The sequence below is a fragment of the Lycium barbarum genome, chromosome 3 (genome assembly GCF_019175385.1).
Source record: "Lycium barbarum isolate Lr01 chromosome 3, ASM1917538v2, whole genome shotgun sequence".
In the NCBI taxonomy this organism is placed as follows: Eukaryota; Viridiplantae; Streptophyta; class Magnoliopsida; order Solanales; family Solanaceae; genus Lycium; species Lycium barbarum.
In genome coordinates this window covers 123,006,317-123,029,573 of record NC_083339.1, presented here as the reverse complement: position 1 = coordinate 123,029,573, position 23,257 = coordinate 123,006,317, and the positions used below count along the sequence as shown (strand labels likewise).

Genomic DNA, 23,257 nt, shown 5'->3' with positions numbered 1-23,257 from the left:
TTTCTACAAGTCTTAACTAACATCCAAGTAAATAATTTTTACATTATCAGATCAGCTTCATCTTTTGTAGCAAATAACCTACCTTATTTTTTCAAGATTATTTACTTTTTAGGTAAGGTTACCTGTATATATCTTTTAGGTGACCTAATAGTGTAGTTTTTATTTTTTTGATGTATATAAGTTAAATTCTTTTCTATGTTTAATATTTTCTAGATCTTTATATGTGAAAACACAGGCAAAAAGGACGGCAGATGAAACCATGTGCGTTTTTGGTCCACTGCTGGGAAAATGAAAATAAAATCTTTTATTTTGTTTACTATTTCTTTAACTACATTTAAAAAAGAAGCCTTTTAATTTAAAGCACTTTAACTTTTGCGAAGCTCTATAATAGACTGATAGTCTGTGGACCAAACTTACGAGAAATTAGAAGTGCTTATCCTTTTTTTGAAAGTGATTCTTTTGGAAAGTCCGGTAGAAACGAATTCTTGTGAAAAGCTCCCTTTATTCCATTTTCTATGAATTGCCTCCGATTTTAAAAAGAACTTTTAAAACTTGTTGTCTAAACTAAGATATAAATATTTGTGTGATTATAAATTATGTCATAAGAATAAAATGAAAAAATTAAGGTTAAATTGTCGCAAAGATATAATAATATATCGTTTCTTTTGATAAGGGACTAAAAATATGTCACATATAATAGAACAGTGGAAATATATATACATCCTTTCATATGAAATAAAGAATTAGAGAAGTGTGTCCGTCAGCAGAACATGGAATTGAAACGTCATGCAATCGCAATCGAGAGAAGGAACAAAGCTTAGGATACTTCAAAATTTTGGGGGATTACAAAAAAAGTAATCCAACGTGAAGCACATTGTCTCAAGAATCAATTTGTCATAATTAAGTAGTTTATTACTAATGGTAAGTTTAAAATTCTCTTTCATCATATCATATACTCCCTCCGGATAAAAAAAAGTGTCCACTTAACTTTTTTTCTTGGATTAAAAAAAAAGTGTCCACTTATTAAATCAAGAAACAATTAACCTTATCTTTCCATATTTGCCCCTATTAAGTGTTATGTGATTAAATCGCAATGCCTATTTAATTAGGGGTAGTTTAGTCAATTTACACATATTTTTTTTCTTGGAGTGAGGAGTGCAAATGGCTAAGTGGGCTCTTGTTTTGATCCGGAGGGAGTGCTATACTAAAAGTGGGAAGTTCTTAAATTAAAAGTTGGATTACGAAAACACCCTTCAGAAGTTGAAAGACATTTACACCCCTTAAACTCAGTTTAATTCCTAACGATTTGGTATACAACTAAGTAAATTCAATAGAAAAAGAAACACAAAATAGTAACTATCCAACACGAAAGTAGATATATGTACATGATGCATGTAATTAGTCTTCAAAGTTAATGTTCACTTTTTATTAGCTACAACGCAAAATTCGTCACTAATTATTCACATTTTGTGACAAAAACTACATTTCGTGGTTAAATACGTAAGTCACATATTTTTAGTGACGAAACACTAAATTTCGTCGCAAAATTTTGTCCACAAAAGTTTCCCACCAAAAAATGAGTTGGCGCCATTTATTGTATCACATTAGCCACCAATTTTATGTTTTCAGTGACATGTTATTTTGTCGCTAATAATGTACCCAATTTGTGACAAACTATTATTTGTCTTAAAATTAGCTAAATTTTGGACATGTAAAAAGTTTCGTCACAAAAAGTATGTTCTTACAATAGCGACAAATTAGAGTTTGTAGTTAAATGTTGTAAGCTCTAGCTACAAAATTTTATGTTTAATTGTGACCTTAGTTTTTGTCACTAATAATATAAACAATTAGTGACGAACAATTTAATGTCTCTAATCAACATAGGACTTAGTGACAACAAATTTTTGTCACAAAATATGCAAAGTTTTAAATAGGGGCGATTCGCAATTTGCTGTTGGATGATTTAACTATTGGTGACGAAAAAAAAAATGTAGCTAAATATAAATGATCTTTGACAATGATTAGTTATGGTGACAAGTTATAGATGCTCATGTGTCTACTGAAAGCAAACATTTTCGCAAAAGCCATGATATTTATGAGAAAAGCAAAGCGGGACAAAGGAAGAAGGAATGAGATGATGTTCCAAGAAGAGAATTCAGCCAAATTTGGGCGTTTAAAATATGGTTACAATCATATTTAAATTTTGGCCACTTTATTGCAATTATAGTCAAATCTACTGAAATCAATTTCAAATACAATTTAAAATTTAATCAAATTGAAGTAGATTGAGAATAAATTAAAAATTAATTCATTAAGCTTCTTGAACTTGAACAATAGAAATATTTGCAAAAAATACACTAAATATAATAATTAAGTCGTATATATATAATTAGATATCTATTTTGAAATAATTTATTTTCAAATTACTAAATATTTATTACATTTTAGAAAATAATATGCATTTAATTATATAATCAAAATTAATACCTTAATTATTTAAAATATATATACATTAAATACTAGGGTATTTTGCCAAATGAAATGACAATATTACAAAAGATAATATAAAAATATTTTTGACTTTTATAAATAATTATTTTACTCCATTCAAAATTCAAGAAGCTTAACAAATTAATTTAAAATGGGTTGAGCCAAAATTGGATGTCAACACACACAGACACAATTACTGAAACTTTGTAGTTGAATAATTTAACTATTTGCTACAAAAATACTGATAGTTAAATATGAAATGAAATTTGGCTACACTTGTTTACGATTACAAGTGGCATTGACAAATATTTTTTCAAGCGCTCTCTATAGAAACAACAAGACAAAAATCATAGAATGATATGTTGATAACGCCGAGCTAAATTTTATGAAATAGCAAGTGTCAATGCAAACATAAAGTCTATTGTGAGTTGGGTCCTTGATTTCACAAAGAGAAATTATATGGAGAATGTCGACTTGCAAGCCTAGACTTTGCAAAGGTGCTAAATGTTTTGTGGTTTTCGATTAACCATTTACCACCAATCTAAAAATTGAAATAAACTTAAAAAAAATAAAGTGAAAGCACTAAAGGAAGAAATTAACCAGGTAGAATTTCAGATATATGATGACAAGACACTATAATTGTCAATAATTATACACGCTCGGAACATGTAAATACACATGATATTCAGACTTAGTCCAAAGATAACCATCACGCCTAAACACAAACGACACGCATGCATATAACGACACCGGCCTGTGGCTCGACTTGGCCGAATCCATGCTTTTAGCTCAAGGCTATGCGACATATGGGTAAATCCCCCTCATTTCTAGCCTCGTACAAGCCATGATCAGGTCTACCTCAACTTGTGTCAATTCCCTCTGACCAAGTTTTAAGGGATAAGACGCACATGCAACAATTTTCACAAATAACGGCCTTCGTGAGATCAGAAGAGCATACATCGACCCTAATAGGTAATTTAGTTTAACGGACTAACCAAATACCTACAAGTCAGCCGTGGAGTCCATGCACCTGGTAAACTATTAATACAAGACAAATGACTAGTTAGAGGGGCATCGGGCACTATCGTACATGAATACATTTTTCTTTCCTTGTATTACTATTTGTAAATTTACCAATACATTCATAAATCGTTGATAAATTGTGCCCTATGTTGAGGCCAATACTAGAGGTAGAAATAGGCCGAGTGGATGGGTTGGGATTGCTGGACTCGTACAGTGACATGGAGCAAAAGCAGAACATCTATTGTTGCTTGTGGTCGTTCTAGAACTGTTGGTGCCATCACGATATAAGTAATTAGGCCGTGACATTTAAAGACCTAAAACATTCGGTGAATTTGATCTTAGCCATTTTTCATAACATATCATATATCTTAACTTTAAACGAGAACACCCATAAATACTAACATAAACTCAATCCATCATATGTTTATATGAGGTCCAATCTAGACTGAATAAGTCACTTCACCATGTTAAATATCTTTTATTTTACTTAAACGATGTATTTTATACACACTATACTTACTTGTTTTTGACGATTTAGTGTTATTTTTAAATTGAATTCAATTTTTTGGCTTTACATAGTTCCTAAAAATAAAAAAAAAGGAGAACAGAGAAAAATTACAAAGAAATTTAATATGCCCTACCCAAATTCCCCCTCCCGCTCACCCAAATTCTCCCTCCCGCTTTCCCCCAAATACTAGTTCCCTCCAAATTCTATTTTTCCATTAAATCATATTCCCGCTCCCTAACCCTATTAACCTCGGATTCATTGCCCATTTCTCCTCACACGTTGTCGTTTCTCCCTCTCATTTCTTCAGCGAAACTGTTTATTTAGGTTTTAGTTTCGTTCTTTCGCTTTCTTTGTATCTCTATTACTTACATTGTTTTAATATCTTGTGAAGTATCCAACTGCGAAGTGCGACAATCAGAAGGCAACCCTATAATTGTTAGTCTCTCTCTCTCTCTCTCTTGTCTTTTTTATAGTTTTAATTCGGTGAATATTCAGTATTTCAGCCAATGAAATCAAACTAATTGGATATCATGTAACGCTGTCAGCTTAATTTTTGAGGAATAGGGAGTGATTAGAAGTAACAGAGTTGCAGTGAAACTCTCATGGTCTATTCAGACTTCTAGGCTTCATTCTCAGAATCCAATGCAGTGAAATCTAGTAAGTTTTTGGACGATCCTCTCTATTTTCCACTCATTTTTGCTACTGTGGGTTGTAAGTTAGAAACCTAGATTAGCCAAATTAGGGATTTTGCAATTTTTTTTGTTTCATATTATTGAAATTGTAAAGTGATAAAACAGTGTATCTTTGTCAAACCGTTGTACGAACTGGACAGCTAAAAGTACTACCTTGAACATTGTGATGCATAGTGCTTGATAGGTTGACCTTGGCTATAGAGCTCTGTTCAATTGTATTTATCTTCTACGCAAATCATGCACCTTGGTTGCTTGACTTTCTTCAAACTCTTTTGCCACTGCCTTAACTCTTTCTCTCTATAAAGAATTTACCTTAGATCCACAAAGAGAACCTTTAAGGTATGGTTAAAAGTTAATTATTTAACCAAAAGTTCATATTTTTTCCACTTTGTTATAATTCCTTGATTAAAAGTTTAGATTTTTTTTCACTTTAGTATGTTCCCTTTACTGTTTTTTTTTTTATGATTTATGTATTTTTTTTGTGGGATCGTATGAGTTAGTTGATCTATGGTTGTGGGGTTGTTTTATTTTGTTGATTTTGCAAATGGGTGTTCTTTTCTCAAGGGAAATGATTGTTTCTTGGATCAAACCGATGATTCTTCGATTAAAAGTTCAGATTTTTTTACTTCTATATGTTCCCTTTACTTTTTTTTTTTTGCTGATTTATGTATTTATAATTGGGGGATTTTCTTGTGGAATTTAATGATTCAGTTGATCTCTGGTTGTGAGGTTGTTTTATTTTTGTGATTATTCAAATGGGAATTTTTTCCTTGCGAGAAAATGGTTGTTTCTTGGATCAAATCAATTTGAGCTGAGGGTCTATCGGAAACAGCCTCCCTACCTTGGGGTAAGGTCTACATACACTTTACCCTCCCCAGACCCCACTTTGTGGGATTATACTGGGTATGTTGTTGTTGCTAATCATGTACCTTACTTTACTTTCTATTTTTGTCCACAAACCTCTGCAATCATAGACCTGTTGTAGTTGAAGTTGACACTGAATCTGGAGATGTGGTTTGATTCATTTTTGCTTCTCTTAAATGTTAACGTTCTGAAAGCCAATTTCATTGGTTATGAAGTCCACTGGATTATGCCATGATTAAAGAGTCACAAAGTTTTTACCACAAACAAATAAAGCTGTTCTACCGGAGTCTTGTAACTGATATGTTACATTCACGGTAAAAAAAAAACAAGGAGGCACATTTTGGTTAAGCATAACAAAGCACTACATCTTGAAGACTGACATGCCATAATGTACCAAGACCCTAGTGAACATTAAAACAAACTCTGAGGCATCTATTATATGAATTAGGATGTAATAATTGTCATGTGTAAGTTAGTTTAGACGTGCATATATACCTATCGAACTTACAAAAGTATTCAGCCTAAGTATAATTTTCTTGTAATCTGGATCATTTGATCTGTTGCAGGGAGGCAAGCATTGTACCTAGCATCCTTAATCCCTCCGATTGTAAGATTCTTGTCCATTATCCATCTTCAATTAGACATAATTTGCTAATTTCTTGGTTATCTGCTCCATGATCTTTTTTATTTTGTTACATCAACTAATTGTATTTGCACCAACATAGAAGTATCCATTTATTTATCGTCCGTGACCATAAATTTATCATCCACAAAGTCTTTGAAACTCAGACTTCACCAAAAGGTCTTTTCCCATAGGAGTTAGACTGAAGCAAATATATTGAGCTCAGTTAGATGCAAATTGTTGATGCAAATTTAATAAGGCCAAAGGAAGAACTACTGCAGCAAAATAATTGAAGCCAAGAAATTCATTCTCGTAGAATTTGGAGAAGGCTAGTTATACGTAGTGTAAGATAAAGATAATAGGCACCCAGTTGGATATTAAATTGTCTACTTATATCGTCTTACTGGAGATGAGTGTTTGGAAAAAATTATTTGACTCGAGATGTTTTGAGTTGGTTATTTTCAGTCTTTGTGATGTTATTGCGATTTTCTTCCACTCTGTTTCTCATGGGTAGATATTGTGTTCACATGAGTGTTGAGGTTTTTAAGTTTCCTTCTATTTTGCTTATATTTTTTAGTTTATTATTACAAAATGTGGTTCACACGATTGTTGAATTTTGGAGGAGATAGCACCTAATAATTACGGTAGCTTACTACTCAAAGAAATTACCAACTCTTTCAAAAAATCATTCTATATTAGTGAAGTTCTCATTTTCGTTATCTTTCAGTTTTGAGTTCTTCACATATAATTTTTATCTGTACTTTTATTTTTTTGTAATCTTTTGTTATGGTTCTATAATTTTTGTGCAAATGACATTTGATAGAGTTTCTCCCTTGAAGTATCTGGTTTGGTGTCAATACCTAGTTTCTCTAGTTCTTATTTTCGTTATGCTTGTTAAGTAGTAGAGGTTCATTACCTCATTAGGATTAGTAAGGTAAGGTTTAGCCCCCCCCCCCCTCCCCCCTTCCCCTTCCCCTTCCCCCTTTAACTCTTCTCTTTGAGGTTCGTTTTATTTATTAATAAAAAAACTAGCCCTAGGCACCCTGCCTAGCGGATTCACTTTAAAAAAATGTTATAGGAGAAATCCATATGTTGGATTTGTATTTTCTTCCATCCCTTTTTTGTGTTCCCTTAGATTGTGGTAAATTGTGTTTCCTGCATTCACTTCTCAGCTCAATTCTGTGGCTCAGCCTATGATGGTATTAAATATTCTTTGAGTATTTTAGTATGAAAAAGCTTTTAATCTGAGGTTTGAGGCTTTATCAATTCCTTTTTAAAAAAAATTATTTTTGTAAACTTTATTTAGCTTTGCTCTTTATTTCATGAAATAATCATATAGCTGATCGTTTTGATTAGTGGATTTTAAGCTAATTAATTAAGGTTTCTGATGTACTTTTGCCAAAAGAAAAAGCTTTTTAGTGAGATATCTTGGGATTCCGGATTTTATTTTGATTACACAATCAATTAAATTTCAAGATGTTACTCCTTTTGTTGGTCCTTCTATTTTTGAAATTTATCATGCATGTTTCTATCATTCTTTTTCCTGAAAAGCTATGATTTACTTTTATTAGATTGTCATTTATTTTAAATACATCCTCTTGGGAAACTACTTTACTGTTCGTCTTTTATGTTCTGATATGGTACATTCATGGTAAAAAGAAGCAAGGAGAAAACATTTCCTTATCTATCCATTTTTATATGATCTATGTATTTGTTTTGTATGTTATTGCATTCAAAAGTATCATTTGATCTTGTAGAAACTGTCACTGCATAGATGATGGTGGCTAGTAGTGTAGTCTTTTACTTTTTTAGTTTGCAATAAGATGGTTCTTGGACGTCTTTATTATGGGAATAATGCTGAATATCAAGAAAGCAAAACTTGGATGCTGTACCAGTCTTTGAAGGAACTAATATATGGAAATATTTCCTTAATTCCTTTGTGGTAGTCCTTGAGAATGTGTTGTAGTCAAAATCTCTTTACGGCACTGGTGGACCTTTTTAAAAGCCTCTCTGTTTCGTAATGTTAAAAAGTTGATTCTCTACCCTTGGTGCAAGACATTAATGTGCTTTGGCTGTTTCAGTGGTCTATTTATTAACATATCTTACTCTTCCGATAGTGGTTTTCCTTTGCCCAATTTAGACTTATGCTAGGCATACTTCAGCGACGGACGAAGTATGTAATTGTTGATTGGTTTTTACGCATTTTAGAGTACCAAAACAAAATCCCACTTACTCGATATGATTCAATTTTGACTACCTGGGTTCCTTACTTTGCCATTGATGAATAGAGAACATAAGTCACTATGAGCTTTCACACTTGAGTTATATGAAGTTGACTAAGGACGATCATTGTGAAATTCTATTTTCCTTCACAGAGATCGTACTTTTTAAAGTACTATGCAGTTATTCTGACATATGCATTCTTGATGAACGTAACGAAGCTGATTTAGGCTAGTTATTAAGTTACTAAGCTTGATTGGGTGTAGTTTAACTTTGCACCTTGGCCTAGTTATGATCCTTTCCTATTTCACTTTATTTACAAAAAAACAAAGGATAAATGGGGTTTTATTAACTGAATAGGTACTGAGATTACAAATTGAAGGGGGGGAAAAAGGAAGGTTTAATTGAAGTAAGAAATGATAAACATATTACTTGTTGCTGATTCTTTGAATTGCTGCATTCATCCCCGAATTTCTTTTACCATTGGCAGGTCACTTTCCACTATATGGGTAGTCTGGACGTCGTATTGACAACACATACCTACAAGGTTCTCCTGTAAACATTCGGATAGGCACTAAAGTATTGGTTCCAGGTGATCCTAAGAAAACACAAAGTCGTAACTTTTTTACCACTTCTTCAAAAAATAATTTGCAATAGGCAAAATGGATGCTTGCAGCCTTGCAGTTTTTGAGAAAGGAATTAGAGACATGAGACCCTGGGGGCAAAAAGAGGATAATCATACCTCCAGAACTAGGACCTCTGGTAAGTTTCTTTAAATTTCCTCCTAATTGAATTCTTTTATAATTAGTATCATCTGAAGTTGTTATGGAATAAAGATGATAAAGCTTAGTCACCTGTGTTTGTTTTGCAAGTCGATGCCTTGGTTCTTTGATGTTTTAAAGAATTGTTTGGATTTCATTTTTTTAAAACTTTATCTTCTTTTCTCTTTGTCAGTGAAATGAATGAATGAGATAATATACAATAATTACATGTAATTGCTCTTATAATTATTGTCATGTGTGATTCTAATGTGAGAAAGCCTACATAGGTTCCCTTAGTTGTTTTCATTAAAATATTGATGGAGTTTATGCTGCCAAGTAAAGTAGTTTGTGAATGTAAGCTTTGTGATGATATCCTAGGAATCCATTAACTTTCACTTATATTAAACTTGGAATGATAAGTTTTCAGTTGTAATATAGAAATTACTAACAGATATATACTCCACCATTTTTTTTAGATTTTAGATAGTATTTTCAATTGATTTTTTATATGAAATAAATGCAGATGCAATTGGAATCAAGTAAGTTCGCGGAAAATCCAGAAGAAAGATCAATGTTGTCTATGGAAACAAAAATGATATTAGAGATGCCAGTTGGTGATGGGAGGTCACTTATTGCAATTCCATAGCAAAGCTATCAAATGAGTTGAGAATAATTGCTCGAAATTTTCCTTCGCTTCAAACAAGTAGAAGGAACTCACACGAGAGGAGAAAGTACAATGATTAGATGGACATTGTATTTTTCAAAACAATCACATTTTTATCATAGAAGATATTAGTTAGTCACAAAATTGAATATATTTGCGACAAAACATAGTCTTTGTCCCTGGAATATTGCCTACTAATCTATAATATAATTCATTCTTTGACTACAATTTATATTTGAATTTATTACAATACTTTTTGTCACTAATCACAACAATATATAGTGACAATTTTTTTTTAGCAGAAATAATATTTTTAGCAACGAAATAATAGGTTCTAGCTACAAAATTGCATATAACTTCAGAGACAATTGAGATCGTCACTAATTAAACTAAAGTTTTAGTGACAAGCTAATTTCATCGGCATTGATAACATTTTTAGCGACGAAAACACTCTTTCAACTACAATTTTGATGTACTTTTTTGACAAATGAGTTTGTCACAAATACTACGCATTTGGGGACGAAAAATAATTTTGTAGCTAATATAATTTTATTTAGCGACGAAACACTAAGTTGTCTCCGTATACATTTAGCGACCCACGTTTAGGGACGAACAATGATGAATTTTTTTTTGGTCAAGAAAGATTTTTCGTGACGAAATATGATGGTGAAGTGACAAAATAATTTGTCACTGATAATCGAATTTGTTGTAGTGATACTTGATTTTTCAAATTTTTAAGTGAATTTTCATATTCCAAAACTACAATTCTTACCCTATAAATTCAAGTACTCTTCTAATACTATTTTCATAGAGACCTCTCTATTTATCCACAGAAAGATTCCTTATGCTACAATTCTTATGTGCAGAAGGCTAAAGGAGCTCTAAATCAGTGAAACAATGTCAAGACAGGAAGATCTGTGGCAAAAGCTGTGAGGTCTGCTTATGTGGTTGTGGGGATAGGTAACAATTCAATTACTCGAATGTCGGAGCTTGGCGTCTTAGTTTTTTCTTTATATCGTTGAAAAGTTGCTTTCGTCAATTTGCTTTCCAGGCTTTTAAATTTTTGTATGCTCAAATATTGACTATTTATTACATTAGGTTTTGTTTCAATTTGTCTTATCAAGAGAATAGGAAAAAAAAAAAAAAGACTTACTTTCTGTATATAATTCGTTGTTAGCCTTATGCCATTGAAGCTTGCTCATAGGAATGTGTTTTTTTTCTTCTTTTTGTTCTTTGTATTTGTAGTTCTTATTTTAAGAATTTGATCGAAGGGTTAGCAACAGAGATTGCGAGAGTGAGGAAGAAAGCGCTAGACTGCTATGGAATGGAGATTGCGAGAGGATGAAAGAGTGAAAGAAAAGTCAAATTTGCTCCAGCTTTAAATTTAATGAAACGGAAGCAGACATGTCGAAACTAAGCTCTTCTATATAATAGAAATGTGATGGTGGATAAAAATATCTTATTTTTTGGACACATTTTATTATAATTATCAGGAGGTCCAAAGGCCAAAGTAATAGGTTAATATACAAATGCTCGACATTTTATCATTCAAAATAATAATTATTTTTAGTAGATGAGTAATTCTATTTAAAATTAAGTGGAATTTAAAGAGTTTTCCATTTGCCCAGCTCATCGTTTTAATTCCTTTAAGCTTCCGACCATTGTGTAACTTTTCATTTTCTATGTCAAATTCTAGAAAATGCACTATAAAGAGTGATATACACCTTAAGTCACTTCAACTTCCCTAATCTTTATGTCAAATATCATTAAGTAATTTCTTTTTTTTTACCTTGAAAAATTCATTGCTAGGTGTCTTGCTAGTAGCTTTTATGCAACCGAAGGTACAGTCTCCTCTTTAGTGGTTGATGAGAAAGTATTTTTTATTGACTTTCAATTCTTATCTAATACAATAGTATTGCTTTTGTTTTCCTTATCAGAATTACTTAAAAGTAATTTGGAGCCATTTGGACATGATTTGAAGTAAAAGTTTTGTTTGGACATGCAATTTGAATTTCTTAAGTTGTATTTTTTTTATAGACATAAAAATCCCACAAGTTGTGAAAACCATCAAAACTTTCTCAGTTCTTATACAATCTTACTAAATGAGCAAGTCATAGTTTATAACAAAATTAATACGCTACTAGAAGACCTTTCTAAAAAATACAACATCAATTGATCAAACTTTAGTTCAATATAATGGAAAATTGAATATGAGTTGTAGTGTAACTACTCTTTAATATAATCCTCCCACATGGTTGGTAAGAGTAAATTTGTTATAAATATACTACCAACTTGTAGATATTTTAATATTTGATATAAATGGTTGGTAAATATGATTGGTAAATATATCTACCAATTTATGGATCTCTTTTTACAAAATATGAACTTATGAGTCAACTTTTGCATTTAAAAAATTTGAAATCATGATTTGGAATCGCAAATCATGCCTTTTTGTATGATTTGAGATTTCATATCATGAGATGGAATCGCATGTCCAAACGCTGATGAAATCGCATGTCCAAACGCCTACTTAGTAGTTGAGTCGGTCCTTGAGCAACAAAAAGGACTACTTTACTAATTCATGTTTTTAATTGTCTTTTTATTTTTGTGCAGGTTATGGCTATAAAAATTTCAACAATATTTACTCTTATATTCCTATCGTGGACATAATGAGATGAAAATCCATTACATATGGAAAAGGTTGGTCCAACAAAGTCCATTAAAAGGAAATTTTGTACAGTAGGATTTTTGGTGTGATGTTCCCTTTAAAATGCAGCATTTGCCCAACTAATTTAAATCTCGGTTTGGCCCCTAAGGCCTGAAATCTTCACTGACTATCAAGTGCCACTGTCCCTCTGTATTTATTAAGTACTATACTTTCGAAGAGTAAAATATATAGCTTATGTTGTAGCAGGATATCCCTAATCCATTGATTTAAAATCTTGATAGGTTCTCTTTGATTTAATTTCTGACGATATAAGAATTTCACTTGAAGAGATCAAACAACAATCAAGTGGTGAAAAATATTAGATACAGCATAGGAAATGATGATTTGGTGAAGGGTTACAATACATCATTGTTCTCACTCATTGAAAGGCAAAGTTTACACTAGTTGGATAATGGCCGTGTTAAGCATGGACCCAAGAACTCGTCAAAATGTAATTCAAAGTAAATAATCGATTCCACTTTACTTGGTCTAGTAATTAATCTACGTAACTGCACTATTGATATTTTATACGATTGTTCCTGTTTCTATATTTTTGGATCTCTGGAGTCATTGTAACGGAGATTCTTCTTTTTCTATGGGTTACAGTAAAGCGAAGATAAAAAGATTCATCTAGCATAGAAGCTCAATTGTGAGTCCACTGCTTCATACATATATAACGTAAGTGCATTGAGATAAATTAGCAAACTCTTGCATCCATCCTTAACTCTAGCCAGCAAGTTATTGGAACTCTGTTCTCATAGATATAGGGCTTCTTGCTCGGTGCACTCCGTCAGTCCAAGTTAAGCTCCCAAAATAATAGCCTGTGGTGTATCTGTGAGTGGTTGAAATGGTGAGAGCGAAAGAGATTTTCTTGGTGTTGGAGTTGAATATCAAAGTTTCAGGCTTTACTTTTATGGTAATGCCCAGTGGAGGCTCAATGATGGACTTATATTTGGAGCTCATTGGTCTGACGTTGGTGACGGTTCTGCTAATAGTAACTGTATCTTTGAGACTTGGTATTGTTAAAGAAGGAAGATTGAAATCAAGAATCGAAGGCATTTTGAGTGCACAAGTAACATATCCGTTAAAGATGCTACCGATGGCAGTAGTGTTATAGCCCATTGGGCACAAATAATTAAAAACATAGTCAGACTCTCCCATATCATAGACAAGGCCAGGATCTTTCGCGCCATTTGCATTCACGAGTCCCCCACCGAAATCAAACGGATCAACGATCTTTTTCGTATTTCCCTCAGCTAGAATTGGTTCCCCAGAATGAGGGTCCGTTTGCCATGCTGCATGCACAATATTCAGACTCGTACGGAGTTTCTTCAGGAGGAATAGTAGCCAATATATTGACTCCCGGAGCTGCTATATCTGGCTGTAACATCAAACATTAACTTAGAAATATGATGCAATATTTAGAAGGTGCAAGTAGTACATATCAAGGATAAAATGAGATTAAATCTCTTGGAATGGCCTGGTCATGTCCAAGTCGATCTCCAAATGCATCGGTCTGTAGATGCAAAACCATGGTGAGTGAGGTTGTTGAAAGAGAACAAGGTAGACCTAAAATTACGTAGAAGGAAGTCGTCTCAAAAGACCTACAATTTGTTGGAATTCACAGACTTTAAGAAAAAATACGGTACAATGTAGGAAAAATATCTACATAGATGATATCTATTAGTTGAGACTATGTTTTAGCAACATTAATTTGTTAGGTTTTTATGTTTTCTTGGATCTATTAGTCTTATCTGTGATTTATATGCTAGTGAAAAGTATAGGAAACTTCTTGTACTATCACATAGTGAAGCCAACTTTTTTTTTTTTTTTAAAATAACTGTGGTGTTTGGGTCAACTTGCCCGCACCTCGACCACTAGCAATAGGTACCACGTAACTCTATCTACCAAGGTTAGGACAGATAGGAAGAAATCATCTAGTGTTTTTTACTCTGCTGGGATATGAACCTGAGACCTCATGGTTCTCAATCCACTTCAATATTCACTAGGTCACACCCTTGAGTGAAACTAAACCCCAACTTAGTTGGAATTAAAGCATAGTTGTTGTATTTTTTTATTGATGCAGTATTAGAATTCATGAGTGCCACAATGTGCGCGACTTGGTTATGCGCAAATAGTCATACCTTAAGCACGGCAGGGGCAATAGAATTGGGACCTCGAGATGAGAAGGATGCAATATGTGTTGAAACAGGTTTTCCAACATGAGTTCTGGTAGGACTCAACTTTATTTGTGGCTTCCTGCATTATTTTTTAATGATAGTTTTAAGCACCAAACGAAGGCATTTAAGATTTCTCTTCTCTTAGCAAAAGGAAAAAGAATCATATATGTTCGTCTGCCTGGAATATCTAATGTAATCGAGTAATTGGGCTCCAACATCAAAACTTACTCTAATACTGGGAAAGTCAGAAGCATAATAATTCAGGGTTCTGGTTGGATTCTTAGCAACAATCAATCCCAAGCCGTCAACCTCTTGGAAAACTTGTAGAGTTGTTCCTAATTCGAACTCATCTCCTTTAACCAGGAAGCAAAGCATCACTTTTCTAGCTGCCCATGTATCATTTGTATTTAAGGTGTCGCAATATCTTCAAAATCCATGAATTCATGTAAATTTAGCTCAGCAATAAGGTTATAAACAAAAATCCCCAATGAAGACACAAAATTAGCCCTAAAAATAGCATAAACAAGAAAAACAAGTTGTTGAATTAGGGATTTGTTGATAATTTACAATATCTTATTAAGAACATACCGATCATCTTCAAAATCAGAGCTTTATGGATGTACGATGCTGATAAAACCAGTCTCCTTTCCCGTATACAGGGATTGACCCTACAAATGCAAATTAATTACAATTCCTTCTATATGTTCATTTTATTTTCCTTCTTAAGTATATTATCTTCAATTAAGAAAGAGAACTTACAGCGAAAGTCCGGTTGTTGCCTAATGTAATGAGTGGGAAAGGACCTATCGATACTAGAAGCTGCCACGGTTAGGATCCATGGTGATGTGTCTTCTACTGTTTGTGGAATTGGCCCATCGTTTCCTCCCGAACAAACGACTGTGATTCCATTTATGACAGCATGGAAAGATGCAAAAGCAACGCCACTGCGCATATCAACATCAGCGTACTGAGATGTGTCTGTGCCAAGGGATAGTGATAAAATATCAACTCCATCATGAATTGCTTCATCAATAGCCTTTATTATATCAGCAAAGAAACATGCTCCTGTAGGCCAGTCCCAACACACCTTGTACATAGCAAGCCTAGCCTTGGGTGCGCCACCCCTAACTGTACCATAAGCATGTCCGTGGTAACTGGCATTTGGTGTGAAGGAGCCACCTGCGGTGCTTGATGTGTGTGTGCCATGTCCATTTTTATCCCTTGGTGACACGAACCCATTCTTAAGAAAATTTGGATCCTTGATTATCGGCGGTCCAAGCTCTGCTTCTAAACCTTTTAAAAAGTATTTTGCTCCAATTAGTTCCTGTTACATGCCTTAGCTGGATCAAAGTTTTTACTAGACTGCAGTGGCCCTTCCATTTTGAAGGGATTGGCCCAAGGCCTTTGTCATTGAATGCTTCACATTCTGGCCATATTCCTGCATTTTGGGTGAGTAGGTATCTTAGAGTTTTGAAAACAAAACAAGTGACTTTGTACTGCATTTGGTACTTTGTACTAGAAATTCCTGTCTTTAGATGCATTAATGAAAGGATTAAAGAAGAGTTTCACCTATATCAAGGACACCTATGATGATACCATCTCCCATGTTGGCTTTATGAAGGAGGTTTTTTGGTGGAGAAAATGTGGACAGGCCAAGATAATTCCAGCTTCTTGTTGTGTGCAACTTGTATAAGTGATTCGGAACCACATGGACCACATCAGGTAACTCTGCAACAAATTCAATGAGGGGTAAGCTTAACTATAGTGTGAATCCAAGTACTTAACTATAGTGATAAATGTTAAGCTTTTATGCGCCAAATTTAATCAACAAATATGTCATCATCTTTAACCCTTTAAAAGTCCTACTTTAACTAGCTAGAATTAGAGAGGTTACAAAGTAGTACGATCATTTACCTGCAATCATTTTGGCTTGAGGTTTTGTTAACTTGGCTGCGAAGCCAGAGAAACCATGTTTGTAACTGTAGATGATTGAATCTCTTGCTGCTTCTGGACTTTAGCAGGAGAAAACATGAAGTTGTGAATTAAATTGTCTTGCACATATATTAATTAGGAGAAATCAATTTGTTGGTCTTTCCTTTCGTTACCTTCCAAGGACAAAAGTAAGTAATTGATGGTGAGCTGATGTTGTGAGTTGTGCATCATCATATTGCCTTCTTCCCATGTAAACAATATGAACATATATAGTAGTAGTATTTAACAATCATTTGTGATACCATTAGTTTTACCATGATGAACTAATTGCCTGAGATGTCATTAATATTATGTAACCATAACCAAAAGAAATTGCAGATTAACTAGTATTGATATACTCACTTTGGTTGCACCATTTGCATAAATTCCTAAAATGATGTCCAACAAGTTGAAGAGAAGGAGTAGAGCAATGAAAGCCAAGTAATATCGAACAAAGTGGTTGATGCTCATTTCTGGTATTAAACAGAGGACTATAGAACTAGTTTCAATGAACAACCTTTGACACCAGTCGCCGTTATTTATAGTAATATTCTGATTCAGTAATTCATTTAACAGCATGCTTGGTTTGGATTTGTGACATGTTTACCATTGGATCTGAACATTTCACACTGTTAAGGGCGTTTCTTCATTTAAAGCATGTATAAATTGAATAAATGAGTAACTTTTTCATTAACAGTACTAAACTTCTCTGATGCAGAAGTATTAAACTCATATTTAGGTACTGAATACTTGGTTATTGAACTTATGATAATCAATGTCTTATCTGAGTACGAAATGACACCAAATAAGATGGAAAATCAAACTTCCACATAAAGTTTGGGTAGTCCACAAAGTGAGCTTCACTATTCACCCCAATATCAAATGTTCAAGGGGCAAATTGATTGTGAAACATTGGGACGAATTTTTCTACAAGTCTTAACTAACATCCAAGTAAATAATTTTTATATTATCAGATCAGCTTCATCTTTTGTAGCAAATAACCTAACTTATTTTTTCAAGATTATTAACTTTTTAGGTAAGGTTACATCATACATGTATATATTTTTTAGGTGACCTAATAGTGTTTTTTTTTTTTTTTTTGGGTATATAAGTTAAATTCTTTTCTATGTTTAATATTTTCTAGATCTTTATATGTGAAAACACAGGCAAAAAGGACGGCAGATGAAGCCATGTGCGTTTTTGGTCCACAGATGGGAAAATGAAAATAGAATCTTTTGTTTTGTTTACTATTTCTTTAACTACATTTAAAAAAGAAGCCTGTTAATTTGAATCACTTTAACTTTTGCCAAGCTCTATAATAGACTGATAGTCTGTGGACCAAACTTACGAGAAATTAGAAGTGCTTATTCTTTCTTTGAAAGTGATTCTTTTGGAAAGTTCAGTAGAAAAGAATTCGTGTGACAAGCTCACTTTATTCCATTTTCTATGAATTGCCTCAGATTTTAAAAAGAACTTTTAAAATCTGTTGTCTAAACTAAGATATAAATATTTGTGTGATTATAAAATCATGTCATAAGAATAAAATGAAAAAATTAAGGTTAAATTGTCGCAAAGATATAATAATATATCATTTCTTTTGATAAGGGACTAAAAATATGTCACATATAATGGAACAGTGGAAATATATATGCATCCTTTCATATGAAAAAAACAATTAGAGAAGTGTGTCCGTGAGCAGAACATGGAATTGAAACGTCATGCAATCGCAATCGAGAGAAGGAACAAAGCTTAGGATACTTCCAAATTTTGGGGGATTACAAAAAAAGTAGTCTAACGTGAAACACATTGTCTCAAGAATAATAAATTTGTTTGTTGCACCTTCGGGTGTGGCTGAGTTGGTTTGAGGGGAGGCTTCCCTAAGGGAGGTCGCGGGATCGAACCACCCCTAATGCCTTCTCAGTCGAGCCTGTCGCACAGGGCTTGCCTAGTGCGGTTTACATCCCCTGTGGGGTTTGCAGGCTATTCCACAGTGGGGGGTTTACCCAGTGCGCACACAGTGCTCACCACAGAGTGCTCACCCGAAGGGCAGAGGCTGTGGCAGAGGGTGTAGCGGCTGCGGGTTTTCCTGGAGTTTCCAAAAAAAAAAAAAGAATAAATTTGTCATAATTAAGTAGTTTATTACTAATGGTAAGTTTAAAATTTTCTTTCATCATATCATATACTCCCTCAGGATAAAAAAAAGTGTCAATTTAGTTTTTTTTCTTGGATAAAAAAAGCGTCTACTTATTAAATCAAGAAACAATTAACCTTATCTTTCCATATTTGCCCCTATTAAGTGTTATGTGATTAAATCTCAATGCCTATTTAATTAGGGGTAGTTTAGTCAATTTACATATTTTTTTCTTGGACTGAGGAGTTTCTTAAGGGCATGCAAATGGCTAAGTGGACTCTTTTTTTTATTCGGATGGAGTGCTATACTAAAAGTGGGAAGCTCTTAAGTTAAAAGTTGGATTGCGAAAATGCCCTTCAGAAGTTGAAAGACATTTACATCCTTCAAACTCAATTTAATTCCTAAAGATTTGGTATACAACTAAGTAAATTCAATAGAAAAAGAAATACAAAATCATAACTATCCAACACGAAAGGAGATATATGTACATGATACATGTAATTAGTCTTCAAAGTTAATGTTCACGTTTTATCCTGTCAGTGTTTGTTTTAATACTTGATGTTTCAGATTTTTAAGTGCATTTTCATATTCCAAAACTGCAATTCTTACCCTACAAATTCAAGTACTCTTCTAATACTATTTTCATAGAGACCTCTCTGTTTATCTACAGAAAGGTTCCTTATGCTACAATTCTTGTGTGTAGAAGACTAAAGGAGCTCTAAATCAGTGAAACAATGTCAAGACAAAGAAGATCTGTGGCAAAAGCTGTGAGGTCTGCTTATGTGGTTGTGGGGATAGATAACAATTCAATTACTCGAATGTCGGAGCTTGGCGTCTTAGTGTTTTCCTTATATCGTTGAAAAGTTTCCTTCGTCAATTTGCTTTCCAGGCTTTTAAATTTTTGTATGCTCAATTATTGACTATTTATTACCTTAGGTTTTGTTTCAATTTACCTTATCAAAAGAATAGGGAATAAAAAAGACTTAAAGACTTTTATATAATTCGTTGTTAGCCTTATGCCATTGAAGCTTGCTCATAGGAATGTGTTTTTTTTTTCATTTTCTTTTTGTTCTTTGTATTTGTAGTTCACATTTTAAGAATTTGATTGAAGGGTTAGCAACGGAGATTGCGAAAGCGAGGAAGAAAGCACTAGAATGCTATGGAATGGAGATTGCGAAAGGATGAAAGAGGGGAAGAAAAGTCAAATTTGCTTCAGCTTTAAATTTAATGACACGGAAGCAGAAATGTCGAAACCTAAGCTCTTCTATATAATAAAAATGTGATGGTGAATAAAAATCTCTTATTTTTTGGACACATTTTATTATAATTATCAGGAGATCCAAAATATGCAATAATGTAGAGCCAGTCCTTTTTTTTTTTTTTTTTTTTTGAAATTATGGAATCTTCAAAGATATTGCCCTATAAAAATCTGATTCTTCACCTTGTGTTGTGTTGACACCCAATTTTGTCCCACCTTTCCTCCAAAATACCTATTTTTCACTTCTAATATTTTGGCCACTTTAAAAAAATAATTATTTACATTTTTTACTATAATTAGCTTTATTAATACTGGCATTTCATTATCCTGTCATTATCGTTTACTACCGTCATTACTACCATTATTATTATTATTATTATTATTATTATTATTATTATTATTATTATTATTATTATTATTTTGTTACTATTTTTTATTATTACTAGTATTATCAAATTATCATTTCAGCATTTTTTACCGTCTTACGCACACGCATCACATTTATCTTCGCATAATTAAATGACAGCATTTACTCACTGTTGAATTTCAAATATTATTGCATTGCTATCATGACGACATATAATTTATTATCCGAGTATTAATAATTGCACATTTTATATTAAGTAATTTAAATTGGTCTTTTATTTAAATGTAGTAGCCCAATCAACTCATACTATTTTCGGACCAATTCACAAACCAGTCCACATTTTAATTTACCAGCCCATTTTTTAATTCAGCCCAACCCATTTTAATGCCCAATCCACATTTCAAATACCAGCCCAATATTTCAAAACGGACTAGCCCAACCCAATACACTACCCGACCCGACCCACTACTATTAAAACCCTAAATCTCTCTCCTTTTTTTTTTCCTTTTTCCCGCTCCCTCTCTTCTCCTCCTTCCTCTTCCGCCGCGCACACCCCTCCCCCTTTTCCTCCTTCTTCTCCGCTTCCTCCACTTGTCCCTGTTCCCCGCTTGTCCCCCACTCTTCTCTCTCTCCCGCTCCTCCCTCTTTCTTCAACGCCAAAAGAGCAAAAAACCCTATAAATAGTGGTTAGTTGAATTGCAAAAGGCAGAGGTTTTTTGGAGTCACGAAATTCCCCAAGAATTAGAGCTGGAATAGAAAGCCCCCTTGAAATCAAGTTCCGAAACGAGTTTTCTTTTGTTTTCTTCGAAATCCCAAAAAATCTCTAAAATACAAGTCCTTTTAGCCGCGTAGAATTCCTTAAAATCAGTTTCTTTAGCAGCCGAAATCTTGTTCTAATATTGGGTCAAAATACTAGATCCAATTTGCATTTGTTTGTCTTGTCGTCGCTGTGAATTCGAGCACCGCGAGCTCGGATTTGATAATATTCGAGTGTGAATCGGAGACCCCGCGCCTCACTTCGCTGCACCCGAAGCAGGTAATTCCCCTTTTCATCTATTTTTGCATTTTTCTCGTTTCTTTAGTTGCTATGTGTTAGCTTAAATTTGCCATTTTTTTGTGATTAAGGATGTTCATGTGATGAGTTAATTAGCTAAATAATGTTTTTTTTTCGGTGTTAGTTCATTTTACTGTTTCTGTGTGATTTGTGTACGTAGTCTAAACATATGTATATGTGTTAGAATAGTTGGTCCGTGTTGAGTCGTATTCGTGTTCAATCTTGATTTTAGATTGAAAAGGAGTAAATATTATATGAATCAATTTAACTAGTAACTTAATTAGTGATTATGTGAACTAATTTAATAGTGGTGATTAGTTTGTTGTTGCATTCATTGGACAGTATACTATGTTTAGTCTGCTCGTATAAACATGCTTTAGAAGTCATTTGGTCTAGGCTGTTTATGCTTGGTGTGCACTATATATATTGTTCGTGTTCTAGTTAATCATGATTTACAGGTTGTTTTTGTTAGAATTGATTAAGTAGGCGGATTTAGATGTTGTTTGATCAAGCGAGCTAGTAAGGATTTCAATATGTTGTATTAAATGTTCAGGATGTCTGGCATAATACCATGGCTTCTTAAAGTTGATTATGTCATAGTTGCTGTGCTGATTGTTATTTCCCTTAGATAAGAGCTGATGGTATATTGTGCACCAAAGAGTCTGTTCATTTGTACCTAATTAATCTGTTACTTTTCTTAGAACAATAATAGCTTTGTCATAATCGGATGCTAATCTTTATCTCTTTTCCCCTTTCTCTTACATGTACACATCGGAGCAAACGGAGTCTTAATTCGGGACTTTATCAAAATAAAGTCTCAAGATGAGACTCGGCACACCCATCCATAGAGTCATCTCGTGTCGCAATTCTTAAATCACCTCGGGCAGGCGAAACTCGTCAGAGATCTCCTGCAACATTTTATTCTCTTTTTCTTATCATTCATTTCCTCTCATCCATCTTTATGATTGCTAATTTGTCTGTGTTTTGGATTGTGTGCAGTTTAAAATTAGGTGGAGAACCTACGATTCATGTAGGATTAGAAAGGGGTAGATTCTATCATTTAGGATTACCGCTCTGAACATTAAGTACTTAGTTTCACCATATAGAGTGCATCATTCACATAATAGTATTTTAAATTTTGTTAATTATAAGTTATCCTTTTTCTTTTTATTTTTTCAAGGCTATTTTCTTAAATTTTAAATCTTAATTAATTAACCTAAGTTTGGCCGGATAACCGTATTTAATGGATTCTAAAGGATGCCTAACCCCTTCCCTTTAGAATGATATAGAACCCTTACCCAGAATCACATTGGTTAAGCAGACCATTAACGGAGGTTTAGTTTTAACTTTACCTTAGTTAATGATTAGGTGTCCTAATTCACCGTAAAATCAATTAGGTGGCGACTCTTTAAACGAAGCAATATAGGAATCTCCAATATGTTATACTTCGTTTCAACCCGGTTAAAATGAGGTATAACAGCTTGGCGACTCCGCTGGGGATCTTCTAGGTTCTAACCATAACAAACTTAGGTTAATAATTAAATTGTTGGATGTTTAGTTGTTTTCTTTATGCTTGCTTTTATCGTTGCCTTGTTTGTTTCTTTTATGTTCTTTTAAGTATTTGCTTTATTATGAGAAATTTTCTGTGTAATAATATGTTACCGCTTTCTTTAAATTGGCATTCCGTTCATATTTCCTCCACTTTTGGAAAACTCACACTATCACACGTACACGCGAGGTGTGTT

The 23,257-nt window shown here is 33.4% G+C and overlaps 1 long non-coding RNA gene, 1 other non-coding gene and 1 pseudogene across 4 annotated transcripts; 2 read left to right on the top strand and 1 right to left on the bottom strand.

Moving 5' to 3' along the window:
• The first annotated feature begins 4,132 nt into the window (after positions 1-4,132).
• On the top strand, positions 4,133-11,462 carry LOC132632181 (uncharacterized). Of its 3 annotated transcripts, XR_009579275.1 has the most exons (8): positions 4,133-4,456; positions 4,567-4,678; positions 5,491-5,560; positions 6,144-6,184; positions 8,910-9,011; positions 9,096-9,181; positions 9,704-10,804; positions 11,090-11,462. It is a non-coding gene; the product is annotated as an uncharacterized LOC132632181 (long non-coding RNA). The 3 variants fall into 3 exon arrangements; XR_009579272.1 differs by lacking the exon at positions 5,491-5,560 and having other exon boundaries at positions 4,137-4,456; positions 11,090-11,454; XR_009579273.1 differs by lacking the exon at positions 5,491-5,560 and having other exon boundaries at positions 4,137-4,456; positions 11,116-11,453.
• Positions 7,386-7,452, top strand: LOC132634536 (small nucleolar RNA Z267). Its single transcript, XR_009580254.1, has one exon. It is a non-coding gene; the product is annotated as a small nucleolar RNA Z267 (small nucleolar RNA).
• Positions 11,463-12,879: 1,417 nt separating the features above from the next.
• LOC132632180 (subtilisin-like protease SBT3.4) lies at positions 12,880-18,155 on the bottom strand (annotated as a pseudogene).
• Positions 18,156-23,257: the final 5,102 nt, after the last annotated feature.